This window comes from Schistocerca cancellata, chromosome 2 (genome assembly GCF_023864275.1).
Source record: "Schistocerca cancellata isolate TAMUIC-IGC-003103 chromosome 2, iqSchCanc2.1, whole genome shotgun sequence".
Lineage (NCBI taxonomy): Eukaryota > Metazoa > Arthropoda > Insecta > Orthoptera > Acrididae > Schistocerca > Schistocerca cancellata.
This window is the reverse complement of record NC_064627.1, coordinates 125,731,052-125,747,646: the sequence shown is the minus strand read 5'-3', so window position 1 is coordinate 125,747,646 and position 16,595 is coordinate 125,731,052. Positions and strand designations below refer to the sequence as shown.

General features: G+C 41.0%; 1 protein-coding gene across 1 annotated transcript in view; it reads right to left on the bottom strand.

The window, feature by feature from the left end:
- LOC126151654 (trypsin-1-like) overlaps positions 1–16,595 on the bottom strand; it is an 89,110-nt gene that overhangs the window by 9,179 nt on the left and 63,336 nt on the right. The gene's annotated exons all lie outside the window — the stretch shown is intronic.

Sequence of the window (16,595 nt, the reverse complement as noted above, 5' to 3'; positions counted from 1 at the left end):
TTCTTTGGAGCCTTTGGGACGGACGGATGTGGGAGTGACGGGTCGGCGGTAGTAGGCTCCTGCACCGACGCTCCAACGAGGGTGTCATATCTGTTAGTAGTCACAAGGGTAGGTTGCGCAGTTCGTTCCAGTTCCTGAGCAGCACTGCGGTGGAGGATCTCCTTGCGCTGTACTGGTTGAAACTGTTGTGTCTATACAAGACAGCCTATACACAATGATAGGAAGCCGAAATGCACGCGCTTAAACTCACGCAGGCTGGCGTGAGGTCTGAAACAGGATACGTAATGAATGCTATAAAGAAAAGTACGTAGCTTCTGGAATACTTAACTTTAATCCACATTTGTAGAACATCTCTCTTGATGATACATAACTTGAATCTCAATATAAAATGAATACGGCGCCTTGCTAGGTCGTAGCAAATGTAGCTGAAGGCTATGCTAACTATCGTCTCGGCAAATGAGAGCGTAGTCGTCAGTGAACCGTTCCTTGCAAAGTCGGCTGTACAACTGGGGCGAGTGCTAGTACGTCTCTCTAGACCTGCCGTGTGGTGGCGCTCGGTCTGCAATTACTGACAGTGGCGACACGCGGGTCCGTCGTATACTAGCGGACCGCGGCCGATTTAAAAGCTACCACCTAGCAAGTGTGGTGTCTGGCGGTGACACCACAGAAACCCTTTGTTAGCCACGGTGTCAACAGTAAGTATGTTTGCATTCCATAGATTGACCATCTAGATTTATTGTCCTGTGAGGACCTAATGCTGTCGCTTCGCGGTTAGAATCAGACGACGATAATTCCTGAGAATCATTGTCTGTATCCTCCTGAAGCAATTGTTTGATACGACGTATTTCTTCTAAAGCTTCTTTGCGATGACATCTGTGGTATTCGTGCTTCTACGCCCAGTGTTTAGCTTTTGTGTCTGGTATACACGTAGCCTTCAGTCTTTGTTTTGCGACATCATGATGTAGCTGCGGTACAGTGTCACTCAGTGTAGTGTCCGACGCGATGCCCGTGACGTGAGTCATGTCGTCAGCAGGTAGGGAACCGATAGCAGCCTGCAGTCACCTTCACACGTCTGCGAAAAACACAACTGCACAAATACTCTCGCGATAACTGACTAACGGCGTACGATTCGGTAATAACACTTCGATAAATCGATAACTGCATTAGTAATCGTCGTTATATAGCAAGGTTCCTGTTGTGTACACAGTTCCGCGTAGTCAGCGCGTACACAACAATCCCACTAGAGCGCGCCCCGCTAAGCACAACAGCGCAGGCGCAGCGCTCGTCCGTCTCCGCACTACCAGATGGCGCTGCCATAAAGACGGACCAAATTCTGCTTCCGCCGATCCGCGTATTAATATGTAACGCAGCCAATGAGATTGCTGCTAACGTAGAACCTTTTCTCCTCGCGGATCACACTCGCGCAGTGATACCTGAACGCGCGAGGCATTATAACGAGTGTACAGACCTCCGATTAGTCAGTCTGGATTAGTCTGCATTAGTCTGTAGTCAAGTTTCAGTCTGCGCCTAGTAAGATTATCATATTCCTGTACGTAGCCATGAAGAGAAATGTATAGACACTTTCTCAAGTATCAGAGTTATGTGAGAATAAGATTAACGTACCAAGACCAAAGGAACTTCAGATTGTCAATTGTAAATAACATCCAGAGTCAAGTTAAGTAAGGTTTTTAATTATTATTATTTTTATAAATGTGTGTGAAAATTAATCAAGTTCTGTTTAAAGTTGGTCACCGTCAATCTGCTACTCTAAGCGTGCAAGTGGCTTTTCTATCGTCTGACCTAACGGCAGAAGATAAACACTCCACGATAAGACCACGAGACATATTGCTTACACTCGCCTACTTCGTTAGAGCGACAAGTCAAATAATCTGATGGTGTGTGTACCGAAGGTCTTACAGTACGCACACCACAGTTCCTTTTTGTTTTGTTTTTTACACCCCCAGAACGGCATCCGATTGGGCGAATTACTTACATAGGCGGCGCGCTCTACGACCATTATTTCGGTTGCACTCTCTATCTAGCGCCGCTTGCTTCTCCATCCATCGCATCAGGCGGTGAATTGTGGGAAGTATACCCCAGCATTTTTTTCCTTTTCAAGTTCACGCTTCCATGCACTGCTAAGTGCATAGCCTGTGCCTATTGAAGTTGTTTTCACCGAGTCTGATTTCAGCAGCTTCTCTAATCACAGAGTCCCAACAGTCCGAAACGTGAGCCAAATTTTTCAAACAAGATTTGCGCTTATTTAGTTAGCTGTGCTCTGCCACTGATTGTTTGTCAAAGCGCCCGTATTTAAGGTGACGTTGTTGCTCGAAGCGACGACCGGCAACCGTCCGTATACACTGGCGCACATAACTCTTGCCACACTCGCAAGGAATTATATTATATTTAATGCGCCGCAACATTTCTTTGATTTTTCTGGGCGGCCGGAAGACTGGTCTGAATCCTTGCCTGTTTAAGACTATACCTATCTCGCTAGTTGTTGCACCGCTCTACGTGTTGGTCCCCTTTGCTTGTTTGAATGGAGTGGCGTCCTGGTTTCATCATCAGGCGGATCTAAAGTTATGGACAGAATACCCATTCCTTCTGAACACCGTCTTCAGGCGCTTGATCTCGGAACCGAGGTGGTCGATGTCCGAAATAGTTCTGGCTCTGTGTACTGCCGTGTTCAGCATAGCTCTCTTGTAAGCTGGATGGTGAAACCTACAGCCGTTAGGACACAGATCTGCATACTTCGGATTTTCTGTGCACAGAATGTCCGAGTGGTCCATCTGATTTCCGTTCGACCAACACATCTACGAAGGTAACTTCCTAATCTCCACCACCACTGTACACCATTCAAATTAACAACTAACTGCTGCATTGCCCCACTGCCAGGCGGCCAGATTATAAACTTATCGTCAACATATCTCAAGAAGCAAGCTGTCCGAAAGGGAAGACTGTTTGTGATGTCACCGCCAGACACCACACTTGCTAGGTGGTAGCCTTTAAATCGGCCGTGGTCCGTTAGTATACGCCGAACCCGCGTGTCGCCACTATCAGTGATTGCAGACCGAGCGCCGCCACACGGCAGGTCTAGAGACACTTCCTAGCACTCGCCCCAGTTGTACAGCCGACTTTGCTAGCGATGGTTCACTGACAAATTACGCTCTCATTTGCCGAGACGATAGTTAGCATAGCCTTCAGCTATGTCATTTCCTACGACCTAGCAAGGCGCCATTACCAGTAACTATTGATGCTGTAAAACATGTACCGTCAAGAGCGATGTTTCCCAATTATGGATTAAAGTTAAGTATTCCATAAGCTACGTACGTTCTTTGCTACTATAAATGCCTTGTCCTGTTCCAGACCTCACGCCAGCCTGCGTGAGCTTAAACGCGTGCCTTTCGGCTTCCTGTCATAGTGGATTGGCTGTCTTGCCAGTCCACAACACTGTTCAACGATCGTTCTTCAACATCTCCCATGAAAAAGTTTGCTACGGCTCGTGACAGTGGCGAGCGAAATGTCTCATGTCGCCCGAAAAAAAAGCTGTGCTTGTCTTCAATTCACCAACGTTGCCCAAGGTAAGGTAACACTGGGTGAAATTTTAGGTCAGTTACCAAGGTCGTAGCCAGGATTTGTCAAAGGGAGATCCGATTTGTTTTAAATTTCTCTGCGATGTACAACACACGTTTTCTTTTATACAGTGAGTCCCATAATTCATATTACACACTAACAAAGTTCTAGAGGAGAGAAGACTTAATAGATCAATTTTCATGTAGAAACCCATGTCGAGAAACGTCATCCAACGACGCTACAGAGTGTCAACGTTATAGGCATCAACGCCTGTAAATGTATGTATCGGGACCGAGGGATCCTGTGATTATGTTACAGAGTTTCTAGGATGATGGAGAAGGATAAATGTATCAATTTGAGGTGTGGGTCCCCGTATCAGAAACGAGCGAGTCGAAAGTTATACGCGAAAACCGCTATGATACCTCTGATCGTGTAATACATGTACTGGTACTGTTGTTAACAATGCAGAGAAGGCAACATTCATAGGTGGTAGTAAGGAAAAAGACAAAAAAAAATGCCACCATGGACTCTAAAATACATATCTATGGAGTTATCGGCACATGTTCATCTTTGCTACTGTGAAACACATCTCTTCTATTGAACAAGTGCTTATAGCTCTTAAGGTGTGTATTTTAGAGCCCACGTTTACTGGATATTTTTGTTGTTTTGGTCTATACTACCAGCACTGAAAGCTTTCTGCCCACCACTCTTAACAACGACAATAACAGTACATGTCTTCCTCTGTCAGAAGTATCAGAACGGTTTTCGTATATTGTATAAATGTGTGGTGTCTGCTCATTTGGACACGGAATCCGCAGCTGTGATATATTATATGTAAACTGAATGTGGAGTGTGGTAGAAAGGAAAGAAAAAGATGAGTGAAAAATACGGGACAGCATACGGGACACAGTGTTATCCCAACTGCGCGGACTATCTCGGAACGCCTCATGGATGACCCTCATTCTCACCGAGCGCCAACTACCAATAGTCAATGTCCATTTCCTCCACGCTCGTTACTCTGGAGAGTCGCGCAGGAGGTCAGATGTACTTGTGCATCCACACTAAAAAAGGAGTATCCATTCTCCATGTACAACCGCTATTCACAGCAATATGCTGATTGATGAGACATAAAGTGTTCATGAATCACACGTCCTACGGCTGTCACGCCTCCTTCTTCTCCATCCCCACTGCATAGTCGACAGTGACAGCCGAGCAACGTGGCAGCACTTCCAGACCTCATTGTTCAACTTATAATGAATTCTACTGTAATTGATGAAAGTATGTGAATGCAGCTTGCCGCTAACTTGGTGTAATGTTTTGTCTGTACAGAGGTGTATCTGTCGCCGTTATTACCCCTTCACTCTCACACACAAATCGGTACAATACAGTTAGGGCCTCCTGTTTTATCTTGAGGCTGATAAGACAGGCAAACAATTATGCTAATGGAGGATTCTGAGTATTTTCTCGAATTTCATTCGCTCTCTCTCTCTCTCTCTCTCTGTCCTTTATCTGTGTACAGTTTTAAATATATTATTTCATTTACGTGGAATCAGCCCAATAGAATCTCTGGTGGAGCCCTTCGTCTTAATATTCAGCGGCTGGTTTGCTGGAAAAGATCTTTACATTTGTTATTATTGTTAAGCGCTGCATTCAGTTGGGAAAAATCGATCGTTTGAACAATTCGTTCATTTTTACGACAGATTTAGAATTTCAGATGTGGACGAAGCCTTTTTGGACGATTTTATCAAAACTCGGTGACTGCAGGCTCTCTTCGTCACAGCTGAAACTTCCCCACTAATTACAGGGCCAAGGCAATCATCAATGAATCAGACAGAGAACTCATTCGTCATTCACTCTAGGATAAAAGGGTGACAAACCTTATTTCTGAGGAAAATAGTATATTCAATCCATCTCCATTACATGTTCCGTTTTCTGTTGATTCCAAGTCTTACTTAATTTTCGTTTACCGTTTTTCTCTATCCACCAATAACCCGCTAGTGGCACAAACTTTAATAGCTCGCTTTAGCGAGAAGAAGAGCAAATATGTCTCTTTTAGCAACCCGACAATCTTCCAACAGATACTTCCGAAGCTGTACTCCTTCTCCCTCTATAATAACCATGGAGACTACATCTATGTATCTCTGTTATTCCAAAGAATAATCTTACTAGAAAAATACCTTGGCGTCGACGAGCTGTCGGCGCATATATTACTAGAAATCCGATCAGATACTTTCCAAAAGTGAATAAATGTGGATGACTTGGTTGACCATTATTAATTATTGCGTGGTAGAGGGTAAATTTCCGTGGGGAGATTACAATGCCCCTCGCAGCGAGCGAAGTTTGTGAGCTCAATTTTGATTTACCGAACACACTTCGCGAGCTATCTATTAGTGTGGATAACCCGGAAGTGATGATTGTCAGTCCTCCGACTGAAAAAGAGAATATTATGTTTAAGACAGACGAAGAAAAGAAATGCTGAGAACAGAAAAAATGAAGAAACAGGTACCGCGGCTGTATTGCTTTTATGTGCATCTAGGTGTTATGTTTGCTGTGCACAACCAAGGAAGATGATCTTTCATGAGACTGTTATCAGGGTCTACCCATTCGGGAACTTTCTTAAGCAGGGAAACCTTGGAAAACCTCTTAAGCCTAGACCCCCAGCCTACGGTACATAGAAGATAGGAAAGCCTATAGAAGAAAAAAAAAGATTTTGAAATAGATCTATAAAGAAAAGACAGGGATCAATTTATATCACTATTTTGAGAAGAGTGGTTTGTGCCTCTAGCAAACAAAAACATTTTTCAATAAATAACGTGAATTTTCGTTTTACAATCTTGTTCTTAGGACAATATCTTGCGATGCTAAAACTCCCCCGGGTCTTGCATGTCCCCGACGTCCACATTTGTAGTCGGTCTTCTACGCGGCCCCCTTTGTAGTTGGTCTTCTACGCGGCCCACAATGGGAAGAGTAGAAGGGACAGGGATACTCGAATTCACATGCAACATTCATTCCAAAAGAATTAGGAATGACCAAAGGGAAACTCTTCCTGTAAGAGAACTGGTTAGGTTGCACCGTCCAAGATTCTCCTTTTTGAAAGCAAAATCCTTAGGGCTTCATGCATCCTTTTTGTTACGACATACTTCAAGGAATTTAGTCATTAACTAATGATGTTGCCCAAAAGCATCATCATATTTACTCTCGTTTGAATACTCTTTTTGACTTTGCATCCCCACTTGTGCATATAAGTCCAAAAGTTCTGACATATTTTCTATCACTGATTTGTTCTTCGTAATTTAAAGGATTCATGCAACTTACAGTAGATTTTGGATTCAAATCATCGAATAATGGAAAGTGTGGTTCATTTTATACAAAGACATAATCCATCATTTCCTTGAAAAGTCATGTAATTTATCTATACTCAAAAAATTTTTATCCTAAATACATATATTTCTCCGCTTGATTGCTGTAATGTAAAAGTTATTAGCATTGAGGAATGCGGATTCACTTCTTTCATTTATTCTCTGATTCATCCGGCGTTCATACATGCACATATATGGAAATGGATTTTTCAAACAAAATTCCCAAACGAACACGAACCATTAAATAACTACTAATTCTATGAATATTACTTTCTTTAATCATTCATTAATAAATTAAAAACTCTTAACTTCTAATTATAACACCTTTTCTTTTTAAAGTTCAACATGAATCAGTTTACCCTCGCGTTTGGTGCGAGTCTCTTACAAAGCATATCTGTGTCGTCTATATCGATTTTAACTCTCGCGCCGACGTCAACTGTTTTGCGCGGGAAATTATCTTTGCGGCGTTAACCGTCACTCATTATTCACTACCTCAACACATCCCTTCACACGTTTATACATCTCAGCGTGCACTTGAGATTATATATGAAGATTCACTCGGAATCTCTTTTGATTATTCAGCGTCATTTGCGGGAAACATTTCATTCTTCTTGAAGCTCAGTTAGATCCTTTATAAATCTTGATGACATTAGCAATGCTAAAGCTCCATGTTCACCCCAACCACAGGTGAAGCCTATCTCCACTATCTTCTTTACAACACTTGATAGTAATAGTTAGTCACTATTTCTATAATCTATGTCACTGATTAACTATTTCAATTTAAAGTTTTCTAACACTAAACACACACAGTTTATTGTTATGTTTTTTACGAACGTTCATCTCTGTCACTCGCAACACCATTCCTCCCTATCTTCTAATCTTCATTAAATTTTTTCAAGTCGTTATGGGAAAATAACCCTTTAATTTTGTTCGATCCCGGGTATGCTAACAGATAAGCCCCAGGATTCGGAATTTGTAGGATAATGTATGGGCCAGTATATAGTACCTCCCATTTCTTTATACTCTTCTTTATTAAGGATGATTTGGTATGTCTTTTGACTAGTACCTTCTCTCCGACATGGTATGTCTGTACCCTCTTGATTAATTTGTCATATTGTTGTTTTCTCTGATCAGCTTTTTTCGTCATATTTATGATAGCTTGTCTTATTTTTTCTTCCCAAGGCATCTCAGTTTCCTGAGTTTTGGGCATATGGTCAGTCCAGAAGTTTTCCTCTTTTGCTTCGAACATCAATTCACGAGGTGTATATCCAGTTGAGGAGTGGGGCATGTTATTGTATATCTGCTCAAACTCTTCCACATAATTTGCCCACGCAGTCTGGTTATTATGGCAATACGTCCTCATAAATCGATTGAATTCTCTAAAAATCCTCTCAACCAAATTGCCTTGTGGGTGGTAAAATGATGTTAGTATGTGTTTCACACCGACTTGAGACAAAGTCTGTTTCCATCGGAGTCCCGTGAATATTTTAGCATTGTCTGTTATGATCGCCTTAGGGGTACCAACATGTGGAAGATAATCCCTTATCAATCTTAATACTATTACTTTGGCTGTAGCCGACTTTATCGGGTATAGCTTTACGTATTTCGTACACACATCGAGAAATGCCAACACATATTTAACACCACCTTTTGAAGTAGGTAACGGTCCACACAGATCGCACGAAATTAATTCTTTTGGTTCTTGGACTAATATAGAGCATAATGGGTGCTTAGTCCCTTTTGAATCCGGCTTTGTTTTTTGACAGATTATGCATCTCTTTAAGACCTCATGCACTCTGCGCTTACCTTGTCTGCACATTTTGTCGCACCGAAATGTCCCCAGGTTAAATGAGTGAACCATACAAGTTTCTCTATTTGCGCCTCAGGTATACAAACACACCAACGGACTTTGTTTGGCCTTCCGCAGCGGAAAAATAATACGCCATTTACCAGCTTGTAATAATTTGCCATCAGATCCGAAGGTTGCTGTTGTAATCTTTGAATGACACTTCCCCATTGAGCATCTCTTTTCTGTAACTGGGCCATATGCGCACACAAATTGACGTAGTACGTCTTAAATGGATTTTCCTGCAGCAGCAATACAGGGAATGAATTCTGAGTTATTATTTACTTCAATCTCTTTGGTTAAACACTGCGGTGACCTTGATAGAGCGTCAGCAATAATGTTTTGCTGCCCTGAGACATGTACGATCTTAAACTGGTATTGTTGCAGAGCGAGAGTCCATCTTGCGAGTCTAGGGTGTAACAGTTTACACGTTTGTAAAAACGTTAATGATTGATGATCGCAATATATGATAGTCTTTGACCCATACAGATAATAATGAAATTTTTTAAATCCCCAGACGACCGCAAGAGCCTCTAATTCTGTCGTCGTGTAAGTTCGTTCACAGTTGGACAAAACACGACTAGCAAACGCAATAGGACAGAAGGTAAGTTGTCCATTTATCTTGCGTACTTGGAAAAGGTACGCTCCAAGACCCACATTCGACGAATCTGTTGACAAGTAAAATTCTTCTTGCATGCCCGGATGGTACAAAAGCGGTGCATTTACTAATTGCTTCTTTATCTCTTCGAATGCTTCTTGACACTCTAATGTCCAGAGCCAGGGCACATCCTTCTTCAGAAAACTATTTAGAGCTGCTGCGTTCATCGCCTGATTTGTTATAAATCTTCTAAAAAATGAGGTAAGACCCATAAATCCTTTTAATTGCCTCCTATTTCTGGGTGTTGGAAACTTACTAATCGCAATTAGCTTCTCCTTGGTTGGTAAAATTCCCTTTGCGTCAATTATATGCCCCAGGAACTTGATTCTGTTTAGTGAAAAATGGGATTTCTGTAGGTTAGCAGTTATTCCCATGGTTTTGAACACGTTCAACACCCGACTCAGTAAGGTAATATGCTCCTCCCAAGTTTTCGATGCAATAAGCAAATCATCAACAAACACTGTTATCCTGCTTCTTAGTTCTGGGCCTATTGCATAATCTAGAGCTGCTATAAAGATTCCAGCACTAATGTTGAGTCCGAAAGGAACTACAGTAAATTGGTAACTTCTTCCGGAATAAATGAAAGCCGTATATTTCCTTGATAATTCATCCAGCTTGACCTGCCAATAAGAACTCCGCAAATCAATGCTCGTCAAATATTGGACATCCTGGAACCGTTGTATAAGTTCGTCTATGTTTTCCGGATGTGTTCTCACTGGAATTATGATTTTATTTATTTCTCTGGCGTCGAGTACCAGTCTCACAGTCCCATTTGCTTTTGGCACGACCAACAATGGGGAGCAGTATGGGCTTGTAGAGGGTTCGATCAAACCCCATTTCAACATGCGATCTATTTCCTTTTGAACTTGAGCCTTTAACCTCCAGGGAACAGGATAGAAAGTTCTACAATACGTTTCGTGCGGCTTAACGTAGAGATGGCATATGTATCCCTCAATAACTCCTGGCCTTTCATCAAACACGTTTTCATACGCTAATAATAATTCTTTGAGCTGCTTCTTCTGATCTTCAATAATGCAGTCGGATTCATTTAACTTCTCATACACTAATTGACCGAAATCTCCTTTGACTTGGAACTCATTATTTACGTGCTGTTTAGAATTTTGTGCCGTCCTGATTACTTGCACACTGATCCCACTATTATATTTTCTGGTAAGGCTTTCTTTTTTCAACAAGTCCAACTCAATTTCTTGTTTATTTACATTTAACCAAATTTTTCCTGTTTTAAAATCTATTCTGCATCCGTATTGACGTAGGCTGTCGACTCCGATAATGCAGTCTACCACCAAATTTTTCACAACAAGGAATGTGCTTAACATTGCTACATTTCCGACTTCTACACTAAGTAGTGACTGCACTTTTACATTAGCTGATCTAGCCCCAACGGCGCCTATTATTCTGCAATTTTGAACTGGAAAAATTGGTACTCGTCTTATATTTCTGATCTTGTTGAATAGAGCCTCCTTGAATAGCCCCTCGCAAGACTATTGCCGGTATTACTATTGAGATTTTGAGGGGTTTCTCCACTATTTAGCGATCTCTGTGCATTCCCTTGCCTACCATTTGGAGGAGGTTCTATCTCCCTATATTGGAATCTGTTATTACGGGCTTTCTGGTTGTTCTCTTCTATAATATCTATATGGTCTAACGTCGTGAGGAACGACTCCAAGTCTTTATCGTTGCCGTAGATTAATTGATTCCGGATGCTAGTTGGTAGTCTTGCCTTAAGTATGTTTATTATGTCTGGCAAGGGCTTAGGTCTGTCCCAGTATCTAGTTTTATTTATATGTTTTTCAAAATACTTCCTAAGGCTTCCTTTTGAAAAGGAGAAAGGCTCCGGATAGAGCACCTCCTGCCTTAGGCGTTCCTGTACCCCTTCTGACCAGAACTTTGCTAAAAACGCTTTCTCAAAATCGTCATATGTCGAGCAAACAGAAGTCATGTCCGAGGCCCAGATCGCCCCCGAACTTTGTATATATCCTGTCACGAAACTGATCTTCTGCCACTCCGACCAATTTCTGGGTAGCACTCCTCTGAAACTTCGAATAAAAACAATCGGATGGACCCCCCTTTTGTCAGTGTTAAAAATCTGGAATTGCCGATGCTTTATCATTTTTTCTTCGGCATGGCAAAGGCTTTCGTAATCTCCTTCAGATAAAACTTCACGCGAACAACTAGCTCGTGGCAATTTAATATTTGAGTTACTTACACAAGTCGGTATCGTGTGCGAATGTGCAGTAACTGGCTCTATAGTCGCTGCCAACTTCTGCAGCTGGCCTGTATTCATTTGTTCTGAGCCTTGTGAAACGCGTAGCGACTCTTCTATCGTTTGTTTCCAATGCTCGAAATCAGCACCTAACTGCTGTCGCACTTCCTCAAGTCCTTCCGCAAACAAATTCTCTTCCTGTTTGCCACATAGACTCTGGAATGCTGCTTTAACATTTTGCTCAACGTTTTCACACATTAGCCTTTTGTTTTCTAATGTGATTTCGGATAATTTACCCGTTAATACATTAATTTGGTGGTCTATAACATCTTGACGTTCTGTCAGATGTTCAACACTTTCCTTTAGGTTAGTCTGCGTACGTGCCAATTCAGGAAGTTGCGCAATTGCACATGACATGGCATCTTGCTTTGTACTAATTGCGGAACCATTTCCACCTGTTCCCGTACGGTATCTATCTTAATAGCCACATACTCCTTCATCTATACACGTACGCGGTGAGTAGATTCCTCACATTGAGCTTTCACCAATTCTATTTGTGCAATTAATTTTCGTTCCGTCTCTTCGGCCCGATCTTTAAGTTCCTTTGTCTTCGTCTCTATCCGCTGCTCTAATTCGGAAAAACTATCTTGTAACTGCTGCTTAATCTCAGCTTTCAAATTTTCCTGCCCTTCCGTAACTGAGGCTAACTTCGTATTGATGTCGATTTTCAAATTTTCCTGCCCTTCAGTAACTGAGGCTAATTTCTTATTCAAATCATTTTGCCCTTCAGTAACTGAGGCTAATTTCGTATTCAAATCATTTTGCCCTTCAGTGACTGAGGCTAATTTCGTATTCAAATCATTTTGCCCTTCAGTAACTGAGGCTAATTTCGCGTTAATGTCGATTTTCAAATTGTTCATGCTCTCGGTTATCATCTGCATCTGTCTCATGATAATTACCAATGGATCTAATCCATGTTGCGTACTTGCTGTTACATCTCCAGCCGTGTCTACCGGGCGTTCTATTGCGCTATCTGTAGCGATCGGTTCTACAACACTTCTTACTACATCATTATTATCAGTGCTAACAGCTGAAGGCTGTTGCGTGCTGCTCTGCTCTGCTTGACTCATCTCAAACATTGCCCTAGTTAAAACCATATAAATATTCTACTGTCACTATATAAATATATCTCCCTTCACACAAGAGTACTTCTGTGGCTACTTTCTTACTGTACTTATACAGATAAAAGTAACTGGGGCAGGTCTAACTACATCTAGCATGAACACAATTAGTCAACGTTCAAATATTCAATAGTACTAAACAGAAAAGCGTATACTTCATCTATTCTAGTAAGCTTCAATAATAAAATTATAGATCTGGCCTTTTCTCTGCGCACAGCGTGTTGTTTATGTTCTTATTTGTAGATCCCCTGAGTGTGACTGGGAGTATTTCTTCTCTTTTCCAAGCGTCAGTTAAGTTGGCTCGTCGTAGTTCACATGAAACAGAGAACAAAATTATTTTAACAACGTCCAAAAACGTGTCCTGTCACGGATTGGCCATTATAATGAATTCTACTGTAATTGATGAAAGTATGTGAATGCAGCTTGCCGCTAACTTGGTGTAATGTTTTGTCTGTACAGAGGTGTATCTGTCGCCGTTATTACCCCTTCACTCTCACACACAAATCGGTACAATACAGTTAGGGCCTCCTGTTTTATCTTGAGGCTGATAAGACAGGCAAACAATTATGCTAATGGAGGATTCTGAGTATTTTCTCGAATTTCATTCGCTCTCTCTCTCTCTCTCTCTCTGTCCTTTATCTGTGTACAGTTTTAAATATATTATTTCATTTACGTGGAATCAGCCCAATAGAATCTCTGGTGGAGCCCTTCGTCTTAATATTCAGCGGCTGGTTTGCTGGAAAAGATCTTTACATTTGTTATTATTGTTAAGCGCTGCATTCAGTTGGGAAAAATCGATCGTTTGAACAATTCGTTCATTTTTACGACAGATTTAGAATTTCAGATGTGGACGAAGCCTTTTTGGACGATTTTATCAAAACTCGGTGACTGCAGGCTCTCTTCGTCACAGCTGAAACTTCCCCACTAATTACAGGGCCAAGGCAATCATCAATGATTCAGACAGAGAACTCATTCGTCATTCACTCTAGAATAAAAGGGTCACAAACCTTATTTCTGAGGAAAATAGTATATTCAATCCATCTCCATTACATGTTCCGTTTTCTGTTGATTCCAAGTCTTACTTAATTTTCGTTTACCGTTTTTCTCTATCCACCAATAACCCGCTAGTGGCACAAACTTTAATAGCTCGCTTTAGCGAGAAGAAGAGCAAATATGTCTCTTTTAGCAACCCGACAATCTTCCAACAGATACTTCCGAAGCTGTACTCCTTCTCCCTCTATAATAACCATGGGGAATACATCTATGTATCTCTGTTATTCCAAAGAATAATCTTACTAGAAAAATACCTTGGCGTCGACGAGCTGTCGGCGCATATATTACTAGAAATCCGATCAGATACTTTCCAAAAGTGAATAAATGTGGATGATTTGGTTGACCATTATTAATTATTGCGTGGTAGAGGGTAAATTTCCGTGGGGAGATTACAAACTGGTATGCTAGAGTGGTCTTGTTCCATGCTGGTACATCTTTCTGTCTCTGCTTGTCCAGCACTTTTTTCGAAATTAATGTGTGTTGTAAATGTATTCGTGTTGTTCTTGTGGTATTCAGTTCCAAGATTTGTTTTATGCAGCTCTTCATGCTACTCTATCCTGTGAAAGCCTCTTCATCTCCGAGTAACTTCTGCAACATACGGCCCTCTGAATCTGCTTACTGTATTCATCTCATGGTCTTCCTCTAGACTTTTGTCCCATACGGTCCCTCCAGTATTAAATTGATGATCCCTTGATGCCTCAGAATGTGTCCCAGCAACCGATCCATTCTTATTTCCAATTCTGTTCAGTACATCCTCATTGGTTGCATGACATATCCATCTACTCTTCAGTATTCTTCTGTAGCACCACATTTCGAAAGCTTCAATTCTTTTCTTGTCTAAAGTGTTTATTGTTCATGGTTCACTTCCGTACATGGCTACACTCCATACAAATATTTTCAGAAAGGGCTTCCTGACTCTTACACCTATACTCGACCTTAACAAATTTATCTTCTTCAGAAACACTTTTCTTGCCGTTAACAGTCGACATTTTATGTCTTCCCTATTTCGACCATCAGTTATTTTTCTTCCCAAATAGAAAAGCTCATTTACTGCTTTAAGTGTCTCATTTCCTAAACCCCTCAGCATCAGCTGATTCAATTCGACTACATTCCATTGTCCTCGTTTTCCTCTTATATCATCCTTTCAAGATACTGTCCATTCCTTTCAACTGCTCCTCGAAAGCCTTTGCTGTCTCTGACATACTTACAGTGTCATCGGTAAACACCAAAGTTTTTGTTTCTTCTGTAATTTAATTCCTAATTCGAATTTTTCTTTTGTTTCCTTCACTGCTTGCTCAATATACAGATTGAATAACGTCGGGCATAGGCTACAATCCTGTCTCATTACCTTCTGTCACTGCTTTCTTTTCGTGCCCGTCGACTCTTATAACTACCATATAGTTTCTGTACAAATCGTAAATAGCCTTTCGCTCCCTGTATTATATCTCTGCCTCTTTCACAATTTGAAAGAGAGTGTCCCAGTCTACACTGTCAAAAGCTTCCTCTAAGTCTACAGATGCTATAAACGTAGGTTTGCCTTTCGTGGACCTGCCTTCCGTTAGAAGTCGTAGGGTCAGTATTGCCTCGTGTCTTCCTATATATCTCCGGAATCCAAACTGATCTTCCTCGAGGTCTGCTTCTACCAGTTTTTCCATTCTTGTGTAAAGGAGCCGTGTTATTATTTTGCATCCGTGACTTGTTTTGACTTAAGTCTTTCAATGCTTTGTCAGATTCTTCCTCTACGTCCTCTTCCATTTCCATAATATTGCCCTCAAGTACATCTTTCTTGTATAGACTCTCTATAATCTCCTTCCACCTTTCTGTTTTTCCTTCTTTGCTTGGACTAGATAACCATCTGAGCTCTTGATATTTATACAGATGATTCGCATTTCTCCAAAGCTCTCTTTAATTTTCCTGCAGGTAGTATCTATCTTACCCTAGTGATATATACTTCTACACCATTGCATTTGTCCTCTAGCCATTCCTGCTTAGTCATTGTGCACCTGCTGTCGATCTAATTTTTTCGACGTTTGTATTCTCTTTCGCGTGCTTTATTTATCGCATTTTTATATTTTCTCCTTTCATCAATCAATTTCAATATCTCTTGTACTACCCAAGGATTTCCACAATGCCTTGTCATTTTATCTATTATGTCCTCTGCTGCCTTCACTATTTCAACTCTTAAAGCTATCCATTCGTCTTTTACTGTATTCCTTTCCCCTGCTCTTGTCAATCGTTCCCTAATATGCCCTGTGAATCCCTCTACAACCTCTGATTCTCTCAGTTTATACAGGTCTCATCTCCTTAATAACCGAAGAAAATGTCTCTGAAAAAAAAAAAAGGTTTTGGCACATGCTGTCGAGATACAATAGCGTGAAATGAATGGAAAAACAAGGCTACGACTTCCTTTTTTTTTTTTACCCTCACCTTCTACAAGTAAAGAAAAAGTCTTGTAATGATAGTGTTTCTCCGAATAGAGAAATTGAGAGCTTAGGTGCTGACCTTACAGCTGTAGACGTTTCATCGTTGTTGAACCATTACTGATGTATGTAAGACTATATTTTGTAAACTTGTTGCTAAACTTACCATGTTGTTTTTTAAAAAAATTACGGATTTGTATGTAAGTGCAATCTAATTTTTTATTGGAGTTCCTTTTTATTACAACCAGGAAATTTACATTTAATTAAGTAAGTAAAACTAG